Source organism: Parasteatoda tepidariorum, chromosome 5 (genome assembly GCF_982258835.1).
Source record: "Parasteatoda tepidariorum strain Cologne lab strain chromosome 5, Ptep-v5.0, whole genome shotgun sequence".
In the NCBI taxonomy this organism is placed as follows: Eukaryota; Metazoa; Arthropoda; class Arachnida; order Araneae; family Theridiidae; genus Parasteatoda; species Parasteatoda tepidariorum.
Window position 1 is genome coordinate 107,091,851 of NC_141759.1, and position 15,458 is coordinate 107,107,308.

General features: G+C 25.4%; 1 long non-coding RNA gene across 1 annotated transcript in view; it reads left to right on the forward strand.

Annotated features, from left to right (window-relative positions):
• Window positions 1-14,202, forward strand: part of LOC147809953 (uncharacterized) — a 33,857-nt gene extending 19,655 nt beyond the window's left edge. The window contains exons 2-4 of the long non-coding RNA XR_015433943.1: window positions 6,551-6,645; window positions 8,457-10,237; window positions 13,877-14,202. This is a non-coding gene — a long non-coding RNA (uncharacterized LOC147809953). The remainder of the gene's footprint in view (window positions 1-6,550; window positions 6,646-8,456; window positions 10,238-13,876) is intronic.
• The last annotated feature ends 1,256 nt before the right edge of the window (window positions 14,203-15,458 follow it).

Here is a 15,458-nt window from a genome sequence, read left to right on the forward strand (position 1 = left end):
TTAAAAGCAAAATTATTATAATCATTTTATATATTTAATATCGTTTAATGATTCGAATTGATGTTTTTTAATTGAAGTAATTTAACTCACAGTTTAAATTGAAAATTTTAATAATTTGATTTAAATCATCTGCTCCATTTGCAAAGTTTTATTATTTTATATCATGGGCCAAACTGGATTAAAACCTTCAGGTAGTAAGTCTTTATGTATAGATTCTTTAAGAAACAAAGTTGTGAATACTGAGTGAAACTATCAAAATCTTAAGGTGGAGCCTGAGATTTTAGAGATAAAGAAATTAAACATAATATATTGAATTGAACTGGTTGAGTAGCCAGCTTTGGATTTTTACTGTACTATATTTTTTTTAAAAATGTTAGCAATTATTTTTTGCATTATTTCCATTTTTTTTTATTTATACTTATTATACATATATTTTTATGGATAGTAATTCTTAAATATGTCAGTGTATTGTTAATAACACAATACAATAAAAATTAACTACATAAAAGAAATAAACCTTTTATGACAGAGTTTACAGGATGTGGATGAAGGCAGATTTGCTTTTTATTATCTCTGCTGTTTATACATTCTCTCTTGTTATGTAATCTATTTATATATCTGTTATTATGTCAACTTTTTGAACAAATAAATTACACATCCATTCTTTTTTTAGGTATTCTTTGTTCTTGGTTCGGCAATCGGCCTAATCTGATTTAAATTTTAATCTCACAGAAAAAGTCGTAATTTATAAGTTAAATTTTCAGAATCAATGTTAACTTCTTATTGTGACAGGACAGAAAAACATTCCTTTTCCTAAAAGCATTCATCTTCATTCTAAAAAAAACTTTTTGAACAAATCTACATAAAACTGTGTTTTAAAAAATTGTGCCTTATTTGAAATCATGTAAATCAAAAAAGGAGAAAACTTGATGATGTTCCCTAATAATTTACTGGATTTCTAATTTAGCATTTTTTACAGTTTTTAAAATTGCTAATTTGTGATTTAGATTTCATTACCATTAGGTGTATCCTATAAGATTTTTCTATTATTCTTACATGTTTCTGGAGTGTTGTCAGTTAAATTCTGGAGTGTTGTTAAGGAACTGTCAATTTCTCCCCTTAGAGTATCTATGTGTTAGGTTTTACTTTCATCCATTTTTGTTTCTCAATTTTTGTTTTTGATATTTTATGACAAATTGCTTTATAATTTCATATGAGACTTTAAGAACAAAACGGTTTTTGTCAGCTGCTATGTTTATTTGATATCTTTTTTAGCTAACTAAATTTCGATTCCTGATAGGGGCAGTATCATTTGCAAGTTTTGCCTGATGTGGAATCACCTCTGGTTTTGTTAAAAATCATTTAATTTTATAAAGAGATAAAAGTGAAAGATTCTTCATATATTATAAGCGTACAATTAATATAAATAAGCGTACAATTACTAAAAGCAGACAATTATGTTATAAGGCAGATTGCAGCATTTTCTTTTTACAAGTGATACATTTCAGATTCTCCTACAGTTTTAGTTTTTTTCTTTATTCATCATGAAATTCATTCTCAATAAATTAATACCTATTCATAAATTTTTAAAGAAGTTTTTTTTTTTTTTAAAATTCAGTTGATTCTATTATATCCTACCTTGTATGGGATTGTAATATTTATGTTATATTTAGTTTTTTTTTTAACTATCATTTCCAATTGGTAAATTTTAGGCTTTGTTTTTATTTAATTTAATTAATAAATTTTCCTTACATTTTATCATTTTATTTTTTACTTTTAATTAGGTATAAAATATATTGCAATTTTTAATGACTAATTTTGTTTTATATTAGTTAATTTGGTGATTTTAGTCTTTTATAATAAATCTTCAGTTTATTATATTAAATCTTTAGTTTATTATAATTTGGTTTTATTTAGTTTAATATAATTTAGCTTAACTTCAATGAAATGAAGATCTTTAATTGACTTATATTTGTGTAAGTTCTATCATATTAAATAAGTTTTTTTACAATTTTGCCATCATAATTTATATTTTTCTATCTATTTATTACTCTTATTAATGATATTTTTTTAATAGAAAATCTTTTCTCATGTTGCAATTTTATAGTAATTTTTTCCTTCTCTTCTGTGGATTAAATTTAATTAAATATGGATTTTTCATGCATTTCTTAAATTTTTTTTCGGGATAATACAATATTTAGAGTTAAACATGTTTTATTTATTTATTTTTTTAATTAAGTAATGCTCAATTAAGTTTCCTTATATTATTGGTTCTTATCTTTCTCATAGTTAATATTTTAATCTATGCTATGTATTGGGGTTTATTTGCTTATTGTGTTTTTGGAAAATGTTCTTACATTGATTAAATAAGATTTAACATTGATAATATACAGATTATGTACATATTTTTAGTATTTCTTTTGCAAAAACTTTGTACTTATAATTTTTTTTTGACTGTTGCATAGTAAATTCCTTTAGTCTTGTGTTTTTTTTCCAGTCATATTTATATTTCTGATACTTCATTATTCTTAATCATAATTGATGTAATTTAAATATTTAGATATGTCAAGATATTTAGATTTTTTCCTCTTAAATTTAGAAAGATACATTGCGAATTCAAATATGCCAAGTGACGCAAAGTCAAAATGCTCTCTTATAAGAATTAGGGAACATCTTGCTAAAAAATCCTGATAAACTCTGAAGTCGCATGCAAAAAAGGGAATTATTATTTCAGGTAGCTTGATCAAAAATAGAACATGTTTTTCTTGGTTCAAACTATGTTTTTTTTTTTTTTTAACTGTGGAACAATGTCTTAAGCCTGTAATTGAAATTACGGGAACCAGTCCAATATATTTCATAGCACTTAACTATTCCAATAAATATTAATTAATGTTTTCAATGAACAATTCAAAAATATCTACCTTAAATATGCTAACAAAAAAAAAAAAAAAAAGGGCAAAAGACGAGCTGAATAATTTGAGTATGCTTTTAAAAATGTTATTTTACAACTTCATTTAGCAGACAAATAAATGCAACATTATAATAAGTTAAAGAATGATTTCCTCCTCCCCCTTGCTTTTCTGTAAAGTAAAATGCTATATTTTTAAGTACTATTTAATTAGCATCATTATCAGCTGTATAAAATTTATATTATTAGTATTTAATTAAATTTTATGAACCATTTCTTTTTCTCATTGAATCAGTACAAGTTTGAATATATTTTAAATTGCAATATATCATATATATTTTTTATGTTTATAATAATTTAAAAAAATATTTTATAATAATGAATTTATGAAAAGGTACAAAAATGACATGGAATACATGTAAAGTAGTAAAAATAAGTCTTAATAATAATTGTTTAATATTATAGTTAGATAATAAATAAAGTATAAACTATTTCCATTAATTTTAACATGATAAAGTTTAATACATGATAAAGTTTCATAATATCAAAGACTGTAGTTCTGAGATTTCTGAATTCCTGACTAAAAAAATGTTTTATCGTTATTTTTAGCTTTTTGTCTTGTTATTTGTACTTAAGAACATCCCATTTTCTATGAATACTAATACAGTTTCTAAAGTAATCAGTTTGAATAATAGAAAGATTTGTATTTTCAATTTAATATTTTTTGTTGTATTTTAGTTCATGCAGAAAATTACTTTTGAAAACAAATGTGCATATTTACTGTGATTTTGCTTCAAAGTTACTGCAACCCCACTTCAAAATGATTTATTAAAGAAATCATGGCCTTAGTTGCTAATTTTAAATAAATATTGGTATGAAGGAATATTAAATAATTGATACTTATTATTTTTTAATGCCACAGTACCAATAAAACTTTTAAATTATTGATCTTTTATAACATGTTTATTAAAAAAATTCAACTGGAAAATTTTTTGAAACTTTTTATTTAGAATAACGAAACTCTGTATATAATAAAAGTATTTTTCTTTGTGGTTAAAATTGACCCTTATTGTACTTAAGTTGAGAAAACTATACTTTTTTTTTATCTTGTTCGCTTTTTTAAAAAAGTAAACTGATATATGTATATTGTTTCAAAACATGTCATGGTTTCTTTTTTTGCCTACTGCGACCTGCAATTTGCTTATTAACATAATGCAGCATTAAATAAAATGAAAATTTGGTAAATTAAATCTCGGTTTGGCAAAATTCATGATTAAAAAACCAAAAAAGATTTGTTACATTTGAATCAGATTTTTTCACTGACGAAAGCATCTAATAAATTGTTTTAATGATATTTAACATTATTTAAAATAGTTAGGTGTTAACGATGGGTTTCAAAGTACGATGTAAAACGATGGGTTTCAAAGATGGGTAAAACTATTATTTAAGTATTCAAAAACTAATCATTGAAAAAATAAAATCATAGTTATATATTTCAAGCTCAATTTGATAATGAATGTTAAAGATTAGGATACTATTTGTCAGTTAGAAAGATTAAATTAAAAGTCTTAAAAAGATTAAATTAGTTAATATTAGAAAACATTGTTGAAAACAACTATTTTAAGTCTCTTTTGGGTTAAACAAGTCTTGATATATGTTTGCTGTTTATACAAATTGCATTTAAATAAGCTTTGGCATAAAATAATAAAAGAGACTCAAAATTAAATTGCAAGTTAATTAAAAGTACTTGTAACAGAGGGCACAAATAAAATCCAACTTTTTAGACATGCACTGTTATTTGCGATAATGAAAATTAATTGATTTAGAAGCATTTCCCTTTTATTAATCCTTCACTCAATCATCAAAAGCAAAATTATTATAATCATTTTATATATTTGATTTAATTTAATAATGCCAATTGATGTATTTTAATCGCATGAATGAAGACACATTTCGCATTGTTCTATTCAACGTTTTCACAATTAATTCAACTGCTATCTATTTTGGCGTATTGTCAGTCTGTAGCATATGAAAACGGTTGCTTATTTTTTGTTGAATAATTTGGCTACGCACCCTGTTATATTTTTTGGGGTAGTAATTCTTATTTATGTCAGTTAATAACACAATACAATCATCCCCATAAAAGAAATTAGCTTTTTTTAACAGAATTGTGGGATAAATGCAGATTGTTTGTCAAGGAACCAAAACTGTAAAATCTAAGATAATAATAATAAAAAAACAAAGTTCTTTGTAAATTTTAATTCTGTCACATATTCATGTATCTTAAATGTATTAAAATTTATGTATTGTTAATTAAATTCTAAAGCTTAGGTGGTGGTGTTTCATTTAGCTTATAAATATGAATTGCCTTCATATGTTTATAAACAGTTTTATAATGAATAGACAGGGTTTGTCTAAAAAGTATTGTCAGTATATCAATAAAAAGTTATTTCTTGTTTTGATAAGCTCAACATGTTGAAGGTTTGAGTATAGGCTTCTTCTTCCTTACTATTAAACTTTCAATAAGATTTCCAAGCTCGAAAATTGCCATGTTCAGTTTTTTTAGCATATCAAAAAAAATATGGTTTTGAACCTTGGTGCAATCATTTTTTACTTTATTGGCATTACAAGAGATAATACTAACACAGCGAATTCGTCAACATATGTCCAGATACTGGAAGATTGTGGCCTCTTCGAATGCTGAACCACTTCAGTAATGCTTCTTCAACATCCTTGTGATCTGCTTTTCTCAACTTTTTTCTATCACCTAAATTTTTTTCATGAGCAGAAATTGTTAATTGCCTTTTTTATTTCATATATTATAAACTGTAGATTTGGATAGTTTATATTCTCTACAAATATCAGCTTGATTACATCCATTTTCAATTATTTTGATTATGCCCATTTTATCATCAATGGAGAACCCTTTACGTTTACTGCTCGCCATAGTTAAATTTGAGACACTTGTCTGCAGGCCTTTTTTTAACTGAACTGAGAGCAAAAAGGAGATGAAATAAGAGCCTTATCTACATAGATCAGTGTCCAACCCTTTGACCAATAATGAATAATTACTCATTCCCTCTGACAGAAAATGCATATTGATACCACTGACACCTTACAGGTGCATCATCTGCCTGAGTTAGAAATATCTGCCTGGTTTATTTAGGGATCGGAAAGTGAGATAAAAGAAGCAAACAAGAAAAAATGCTTATCGCTACATTCCCCTCTATAGATGGTCTTAAAAATAGGTATATGTATTTATTTTGTAGAAATTTCAAAATTATTCCAAAAAAATGAGGAAAAAAAATCAGTCGAAGACCGAAAAAAGTTAATTATATCCAACTTCCTCACTTTTTTGGTTCACTATATCCACGAAAAATAACATTATACGTGTATAGCAAGGCACGGGACAGAATATTTCGTTCACTATATCCGGGAGTTCACTATAAACCATGTTCACTATAGCGGGGTTTGAATGTAAATATAAAAATGTGTCAGATTTTCTTTATCTTTAAGAAAGGGTTAAAAGTACTTGATACTAAAAATACCTATTTATTCTTTTGATTTCTGAAACTAATACTTGTTTTTAAGTAATTTAATTTTAATTGAAATAAATTAATCAGAAATATTTCCGTTTTTCAGTGTGATGAAGATGTAGGATGTAAAACGAAAGGATTTCAGAATGATTCAACTAAAATTCCACCACCTTTTTGTTTCTGAGTCTTTTTTTCTAAAAGGTAAATTTGCTTTTCTATTCTATAAATGATTTTTTCTAAGTTTTTAATTCTGTGATAAATTTTTTCTCCTAATATTGCAGAATTAGAATATGTTTTGTATTCAACGTAATTAATGTGAAATACACATTACCTGCTGCAAATATATTTAGTAATCTGAATATTTATTAGATTAAAAGTGCTGTTAAGAATATTATCTGTTTTTGTGTTTTAAATATTTTTTTAAAAAAATTTCATATTTTATGTATATTTTTTTTTTTAAAACTTGCCTTAACTGAAGCTAATCATTTTACTTTATATTAAAGATTAATTCACTACTTTATTTTATCTAACTGTAAAGTTTATTTAATACATTCAATAATTAAGTTAGTGTGAAGTTATTTTTTTTAATATGTGTTTTTACTGTGTTGATTAGAAGTTAATAAATATAACTTTGACCTGTAAAAAAAAAACTTTCAATGTATCTTTTAATTATTTCATAATATACTTCAGTTCAAATAATAGTTTTTCTTTAAGGAAAGAAAAAAAAAAAAACCAATATTTTTCTTCTTAAAAATATTTTTTTTTGATTGTTTAAATTTGTATCTCTTAAAATTTTGTTTTTAATTCTGTTCATAAAGTTAGTTGTGTTATGATAAAAAAATTTGAAATTCCATTCACAGTATTTTTATTAATTTTTCATTGTATTTTAAATTTTAAAAAATCTATATTAAAATCAGCAGTCCCCCAAAAGTGTGATTAACTACACAATTCACATCGCAGAAAAGTATGAGTCTCTGGAACTTAAGGCATTTTAGTAATCTTTCTTTTTTTAATTTTTCTTTCTTTTAATTTTTGCAATAAACAGCAAAACTGATTTGATTGCAAAAGAAATCTGAACGGAGTTGAAATGTGATTATTTGAAAGAACCCTGCAAATTTCAACCTCTACTTAAACCTGTTATGGTATTTATTACTCGCACCTTCCTTTGTGTAGTTTCTCAGATTTGATAGTAAAAAATTATTATATGTTCAATTAAAAAAAATTATGCATATTTTTTCTTATTTTTTCCTTTTGTAAATGCAGCGCTTTTGTTATTTTAAATTAGTAAGATATATGTTTGTTAATTATTAAAAGTATCTTGCAGAAAGACATTAGTGGTGGAGAGTTTTGTCATAGGGAGAATGATCTTATCTTGCATATTTTTATTGGTGTACGCATTTTATCTATTATAGATACATACATTCAGCTATTGCATAACATATATTTACTTTTTTATATCAGTATACTTTAAGTATTTTCACAAATATGTACATTTCTTACATATATGAATTTGTGTACAACAGTCATATTAAAAAATTTTTAATGTTTTGGCAAAATCTTAGATTTGAGGTGATTTTTTGTAATCAAAATTTTGACAAAATAAATCAAGGAAAAAGTTGATACAATATTAAATGTGTTTTAAAGTGAAACTTAAGAAATGTTGATGAAAGTTTTTTTCTTATTTTATGGATTTTCCTTTTCTTGGATTTCCTTTTTTTTATGGATATCTTATGTTGAAATATGTTTTTTTTTCTTTTCGATTTGCAATTTATTATGAAAATATGATATTTAATGAAGCAATTTTTTACAATGTGTTTAAGAATTTTGATAATGTTGTAACTGTTGACTTTTGTGTTCTTATTAGCGCTAAATTAGTTTTTGATTGTTATATATATATATATATATATATATATATATATATATATATATATATATATATATATATATATATATATATATAATTGATTTCGTAACCAAAACTTTTGATGATTCATATTCTAAATTTTTTCTAGTACATTAATGGCTAAAACTTGGAACAGCTTTTACAGAACAAGCATATTGAGTTGTCATGGGAGACAAGAATTAAACTGTCATTAGGTATAGCTCATGGCATATGTTACTTGCATTCACGTGTTGTTTTTCATAGAGATCTTACTTCAAAGTTATGAAACATCTGTGATGATTTAACCTCATCTTTCTTTTCATTCTGTGTTTATTGTTGAGTTGCTGGCATCAGATTTGTTTGATTAGTATTTTTATTTTATTTACTTGTATATTAGTGTGTTCACTGGTAAGAGATTATCAGCTATTAAAGCTATTTTTACATCTCATAATATAGTGATAATTATGGAGAAATAAATGTGTATTGTAAGGATAAGAACTGAAATTTATTATTTTATTTAGAGTTTTATCTTCTTTTCTATAATTTTACCTACTGGTTATAAGAACATGTTGGCTGTAAAATTATTAAATCATAATCAGTTATTTTTTATCTGTTATGAATTTAAACAAAATGAACATTTTAAATTTATCTAAAATAGTTTTTTAGTTTAAATTTGAGCCATGCTTTGGGGCACTATGTTTTTCTTTTTTTTCCCCTTTTTTTCGCTCCTTAAGTTTTATTTATTTTTTTTTTTTTTAGGAATTATACCTAAAATGCTTGAACAATATTTTTTTAGAAGATTTGAATTTTTAATACTTGTAAATCTTAATTGAACTACTAGGACATTTAACTCTTTGACACACAATTTTTATTAAACATATTTTTTATTATGTGGTATTAATTTAGGTCAAAATGAGTGAAAAATATTATATTTAGCGCTTTAATAATTCATGGTTATGATATACAGCTGTATCTTTTCTTGTGTTAAAGATTAAATCTTCCAAACACTGCTCACTTCCGAACAATAATTTTTCAAGTTTGCACTTAATTGCAATTATTTATATTTAAGAGGAAGTTATTTATTATTGAAATTTCTTTAATTTTAATTTTCATATGATTAAAAAGAAATTCAAACTACTTTTTTTGGATTTTATATTTTAGTGTAAATATAATTGTGATAATCTTCTAACAATTTGTTTTCGTAACTATTACTGATTTTCATAGTTGAAAAATAACGAAATATATGTATTTGTAATTAGTGGGTTTGTAATTAGAATATATATATGAAAGGGATACTGGCGTCCCTCCTGCATCAAAGAGTCTAAGATGAATTGAGCTTAAACTGTGCCCGGCACAAGTTCAGTTTAGTTAAAAGGTTTTAGGCTAAGGCTAAATTTTTCTTTTTCTGAAAGTTAAAGAATTATACAGAAATCCTCTTTATTCTTCTCTTAATAAGTATAGAAAAAGGTAATGACATGTAAACATTTAAAATGAATTAAATCTTTTCGTATGATCCCAAAATCTATAGTCTCTAATATAGCTCTTTATGTTTCTCTCATTGCAAATTATGGCTTTAATTTGACATATCGTTCTGCGTGCAACTGTAATTCTTTCAAATTAAAATTTTTTTACTTTAAACATTTGAAATCTTTTATCTTCATAAGTTACTATAATGTTCTAATTTTGCTGTGCATTTTTAATATATGAGACATAAAAATTTGTTATTATTTTAATTTTAATATGCATTTTATTTGTAAAGAAAATTTGAAAGTTTTGACTTATATTATTATTGTATTTGATTTGTAAATAGTGATACATTTTTCTACAGAATGTCCTCATCCAAATGAATGAAGATGAGATGACTGCAGTTGTTGATGATTTTGGCTTAGCAGAGAAAATACCAGATTGAAGGTAAACAGTAACTGCCCACGAGCCTGTATATATTTCAATGTTTATAGAACATTATTTTAATATATTTTCTGTATTAATCTGTTAACTGGGTACGAAACAAAATAGCCAAATTTCATTAGGACTTCAGCAATAGATTATTCTTTTGAAAAAATTGAATTCTTGTCTCCACCTTTTATACAATTGCTAGTCCATCTTAATTTAAATAGCTTTTCAAAACTTTGAAAAGACTAACTGTTTAAAGTTAATTTTTAATTAGCTTAAGATAAATCAGATTAGTTGTAACTGTCCTTCTTAATGCTAAAAAACTTGTAACCATTTTGATAAGGTACCCAGCTAATGGATAAATATCTATTTTTCAATTCCGTTTGAATTTCTGGTTTACCATATATGATGTTAGCACTTTTTGATTGGTAGATTCCTCTGATGAAAGTGCCAACAGATGACGATAATTTTAGTTTTTTTTATTGTTACAGTAAAGCACATTTTATCTGTATCACATTTATTCATAATTTATTTGCAGACCCAGTTTATTCTTAATATATGCTATGTTAAAATAATTTGTTTATATGACTGAAAAACATAAAATATTGATTGTATGTTTTTTTTTCTGAACTTTGTTTTTTTTTTCTTTGTAATCTCTGAATATTTGCCATGGATTTCAGAAACTCTCAAGGCTTCCTCAACTCTAAAATACAATTTTTCCCCCTTCAATTTTTTTTCTTCTTAATTGCCTATGTGTATGGAAAGAATTGTATATTTTTGTGTGCTCAAATTATTAGTCATCACCAGCATTGGCATGACAGCCCTTTGTGAGCCTGGGCCTTCCTCAGAAACTTTTCCCATTCTGCCCTTCTCCCAGTAATTGATTTCCAGTTCTTTATTTTTAGGTTTTAGGATGGCAAAATCCTCATCCACACATTCTTTCCATCTCTTTTTGGGCCTTCCTCTTGGCCTTTTATTGGAGGGGGTTTATTATTAAGTAATGGTATGATTATTTTAAACTTATTTCTATTTTTTTTTCAACATCGATAACATTAAATGTCATCTTAACAATGGCTATTGCATTGCCAAAATTAGTGTTCGTATGAAATATTAAATTTAAATTCTTTGATTTTCTGTTATACATCAATTTACTTCGGTCCCCTGAAAAAAATGCTCTGTTGTATTATTAAAATTTAAAAAGATGAAGGAAGGATAGTCATTTTAGAAGTCCGCTTTTATCCTGTAGTGTTCTTGGTGATCATGAATGCTATATTTATCCTAGTGGTAGTAAACTGAAGCAGAAATTTTAAAAGAAATAGAATTTTTGTTAAATGTTAATCCCAACTTATGAGCTTTTGTGTATCAGACTTTTCATACATCAATTTAAATCATTTGCATGTAGTGTTGAACAATTTTATTTTAAATTTAGTTAGTTAAAATATTAATACTTTACATTTGCTACCATTAAAAATATTTTCTGTAACTATGAAAATTCTGTAATTGTTAAAGGGTTTGCACATTTGTGACACAAACTTCTATGTTACGCAATAAGTGTTACAGCATAACCGCTGTGTCTATAAAGGAAAAAAGATCTGATTTTTCTCTTTTTTTTAATTAGAATTTTTTTGTAGAATTTGTTTAATTACAATCAAAATTAGCAAGTCTCAAAAATATATAACAGTTTTAAAAGCATTTTAATAATTCTATATAAGCTTAATATGTATATATATATTTTTAATAAAAGTGTGAATATCTTTTTAACAAAGTCTAAATTTAAATTATACATGCTAGTATTTCAACTTCTTTTGTCCTTATTTTGAGACTTTTTCTGTTGAATTATGTCAGGATTTTTTCAGATCAACGTAAGTAACAATTTTAAAAAATAGTGTATTTGTTCTTGAGCTATGATTAATTATAACTTTTTATGATGCTTAGTTTTCAAATTGTTGTAATCCTTATCAGTTACTGAATCATATGTTCAAGTGTCAAAGAAAAGTTAAAATATTCAAATGGAGAGGTAATAATGTGTAATTATATACAGTTTTTTTTTCTATTTCAAAAACTATGGCATGAGCATAATCAATTAAAGGATTTAAGACAGTATAGTGAAAAGTCTCACTTTTTCTAAAGATATTTTTCTATGTAACTGTTCTTTAGTATTGTTTCCAGAATTTCTGAAATTTCTTTTAAATAATAGCACAATTCACTTAAATATCGTGTTGCCTGTCTATTCAGAAATCACTCTAGTTGCATTCTTCCAAAAACTCTAATTGGACTTACTATATTCTCCCAAGCTCTTCAGCTTTACAATGTGAAAAAATAAAATTTATAGATGAGCCTATTTACAAAATTCTATTTTAAGTGCTTCTCTGTGCCTTTACTTACCTGTTTAAAAAGAAAAAAAAAGGTTAAGACAGCAAAGTGTTTTGTTGGCATGGGTTGGAGTTCTGCTGGGAGCTACATCTTGGTAATAAATTGAACAACTTGATTGTTTATGCAGCAATGTGCGTGTTAAACCTGTCATGAATAAAAGGTAATTATGTGGTATGGTAGTTAATAAGAAGTTTCCCAGATATTTAGGGTTCACACCAGCAATGAAAATTTAATGGCCCAATAGAACCACCTAGGTATTCATTAAGTTTTTTAAAAAATTTTAATGTTGGACAAACTTGAGAAAAAAGTCAATCTGTACAATTCACACATCAGAAATTATTGCCATCTATAACACCCCAAAACTAATTAGATTCATTAGCCCATAATGATTGAAGGTAAGTATTTATTAAAATTAAGTATAAGGAAGCTAAAAATAGATTCAACTTAGCCGTTAAAATGCTGAGATCAAATAAGTAAATGAACAAAATAGAGAAAGTAAGACCTAACAGAATACTAGATTAAAAACTATAAAGTTTTGAATAACTAAATCATAAAATTTTAAAGTCAATTCTAAAAGAGCAAAAAATTTTATTTTATTTATTAATAATTCATGAAAAAAATGTCAAGGTCAGTACATGAATGCAAAGCACAGCACAACATGTAAAATAACATGTTTTCATCATTTAAATTTTAAAAAATTTGTACCAGATATTACTTTGTACTTATTCCATTTGAAAACCACACATTTTAAATTCCATATTACACATTGAACAATAAAATTTGTGCAGCAAAGTTTTTTTTTAAATACATGGAAATGAATGCAAAATTCTATTTTTCGTTACTATTCTGCAAATTCCTAACATATTTCTAGGTGACAGATGTGTCGCCAATGCGTGTGTGTGGTTTTAGCGACATTTATAGCCTGTGAAAGCTAGATGGCCTGGTGGTTTGCCTGTGAATAACAATAAAGTTTAGTGTGTTAATAAATAAAATGTAGTCCATATTATTATTATGATAATAAACTGACATTACTATTACTGTTTTGCTTTAAAATAAAAATTAAACTTCTTTTGAAAAATGGTAACAAAATTTTCTAATTACATAATTTCGTTAAATATTCTAAGAAAATTTTGTTTCATTAGTAGTTGTGAAGAAGAAAGATGTAATTTTATTTTTAAATTTTCCATTTCAAATTTGTCTCTTACATAAAAGATAACAGTGAACCATCTTTTTTGTTTAATAAATGAAAGTATAAATTAGATTTTAAAAGGCATTTTATTTTAGGCTGATGTATTTTCTTTTGGTATTATCATGTGTGAAATTATTGCCCGAATCGAAGCTGATCCTGATGTTTTGCCTAGAACATAGGTATTTTTTACCTTCTTAAATAGTCTACTTTTATGATATTAATTTACTATTTTTCATGTTTGCACATAAAGCAAAATAAATTAAAAGCAAGAATCAAAAGCTTTAATTGTATTTAATTTTTGGCCTAATGTTTAAAATAGCCAACCATGTTATTCTGCCATGAGACTGGATATTCTGCTCTTTTTTAATTTTATCTAATATTTTATTTTTTATTTATATATTTCTGAGTAAAAATAACCTTAATGCTGAAATTTTTAACCTGAAACTTTTAAAATGTGTCAAAACTATTCAAATAAAATTGTAATTTCATAGATCGATAAAGATTACAGTCAGGTTCACGCAATTTAGATTTTAAAAAGTTTTTTTATTAGTAAATTAATTCCTTTATTAGTTTTTTTTAAGTTTTAAGTGTTTGTCAATTCATTTTGAGTTACTATGCTCAGCTTTGTTTTTTATTTATATTCATTGTGTCTGTATAGAGTACTTTAATGCTATTCAATTCAAACATTTTACAAAGGATACACTTTCAGAAGATCTATTAATGATATGATGTATGAATTATACTTTAAAAATTGCTATAAATTATTATGTAGCCTTATATTTGATGCTTTTTTCTCCCATAAAGCAGTATTAAAAACATTTTAATTTGTTATCGATTTTATCTTATGTCTTGTATTTACTGCTGAAAAGTATTTGTGTAAAAGTGCTTTTTTCTTTGTTACATTTGTCATTAATGAAATAGCCATGTTTTAAAGCTGAAAAATTACTTATGAGATAATATTTGTTATATAATCATATTACTTACTACCACAATTCTTGTGACAATTTATATAATATTTTATAGGATTAATGCGAAACGGGCATGAAAATAGGAAAAACTTTTATTCTTCTGCCATGACTTAATAGGCAAAGTGAGAAGAGTTGAACCTCTCTAATTTATTCCATTATATACCTATAAACCAGTAGTGAGATGTAGCACGCTATAAGTAGCAGTACAAAACTAAAATTAGTCGTTACTTTTTCTTTGTGCTGTTTTTTGAATGAAGCAGTGTAGTGAGCCAGAATTGTGGCGACATTGTTGCAGAACGTTACTGAGTTCTTGCAGAAGTATTTTTCCTTTGGGGAATAAAAAGTTTTGCTTTTCTTTTCTGCCAAAATTTTCGAAAGATTTTATCTTTTCTCCGGAATTATATTCAATAGGGGCCTTTCTCGGGTTTGGGAGTGGGGACAAAAATGCTTGCGACTTTTCTATCTGGTTGGAGGATAAAGAATGATGAAGTAAAAATTTTGGTTTTCTTTTCAGTGGAAATGTTTGTTCCAATTTTTCATGCAGTTATTACTACTGATTTCCACATAGTTTTTAAAATCCATCACAATAACTAAATCTCTAAATAAAAACAATGCATTTAGTAACCCCTTTATAAAGAGTTGCATGATTTTGTTGTCTATCTTTTTTATCGGCAGTTACTGCAGCAGATTTTATTTTTTTAATCTGATG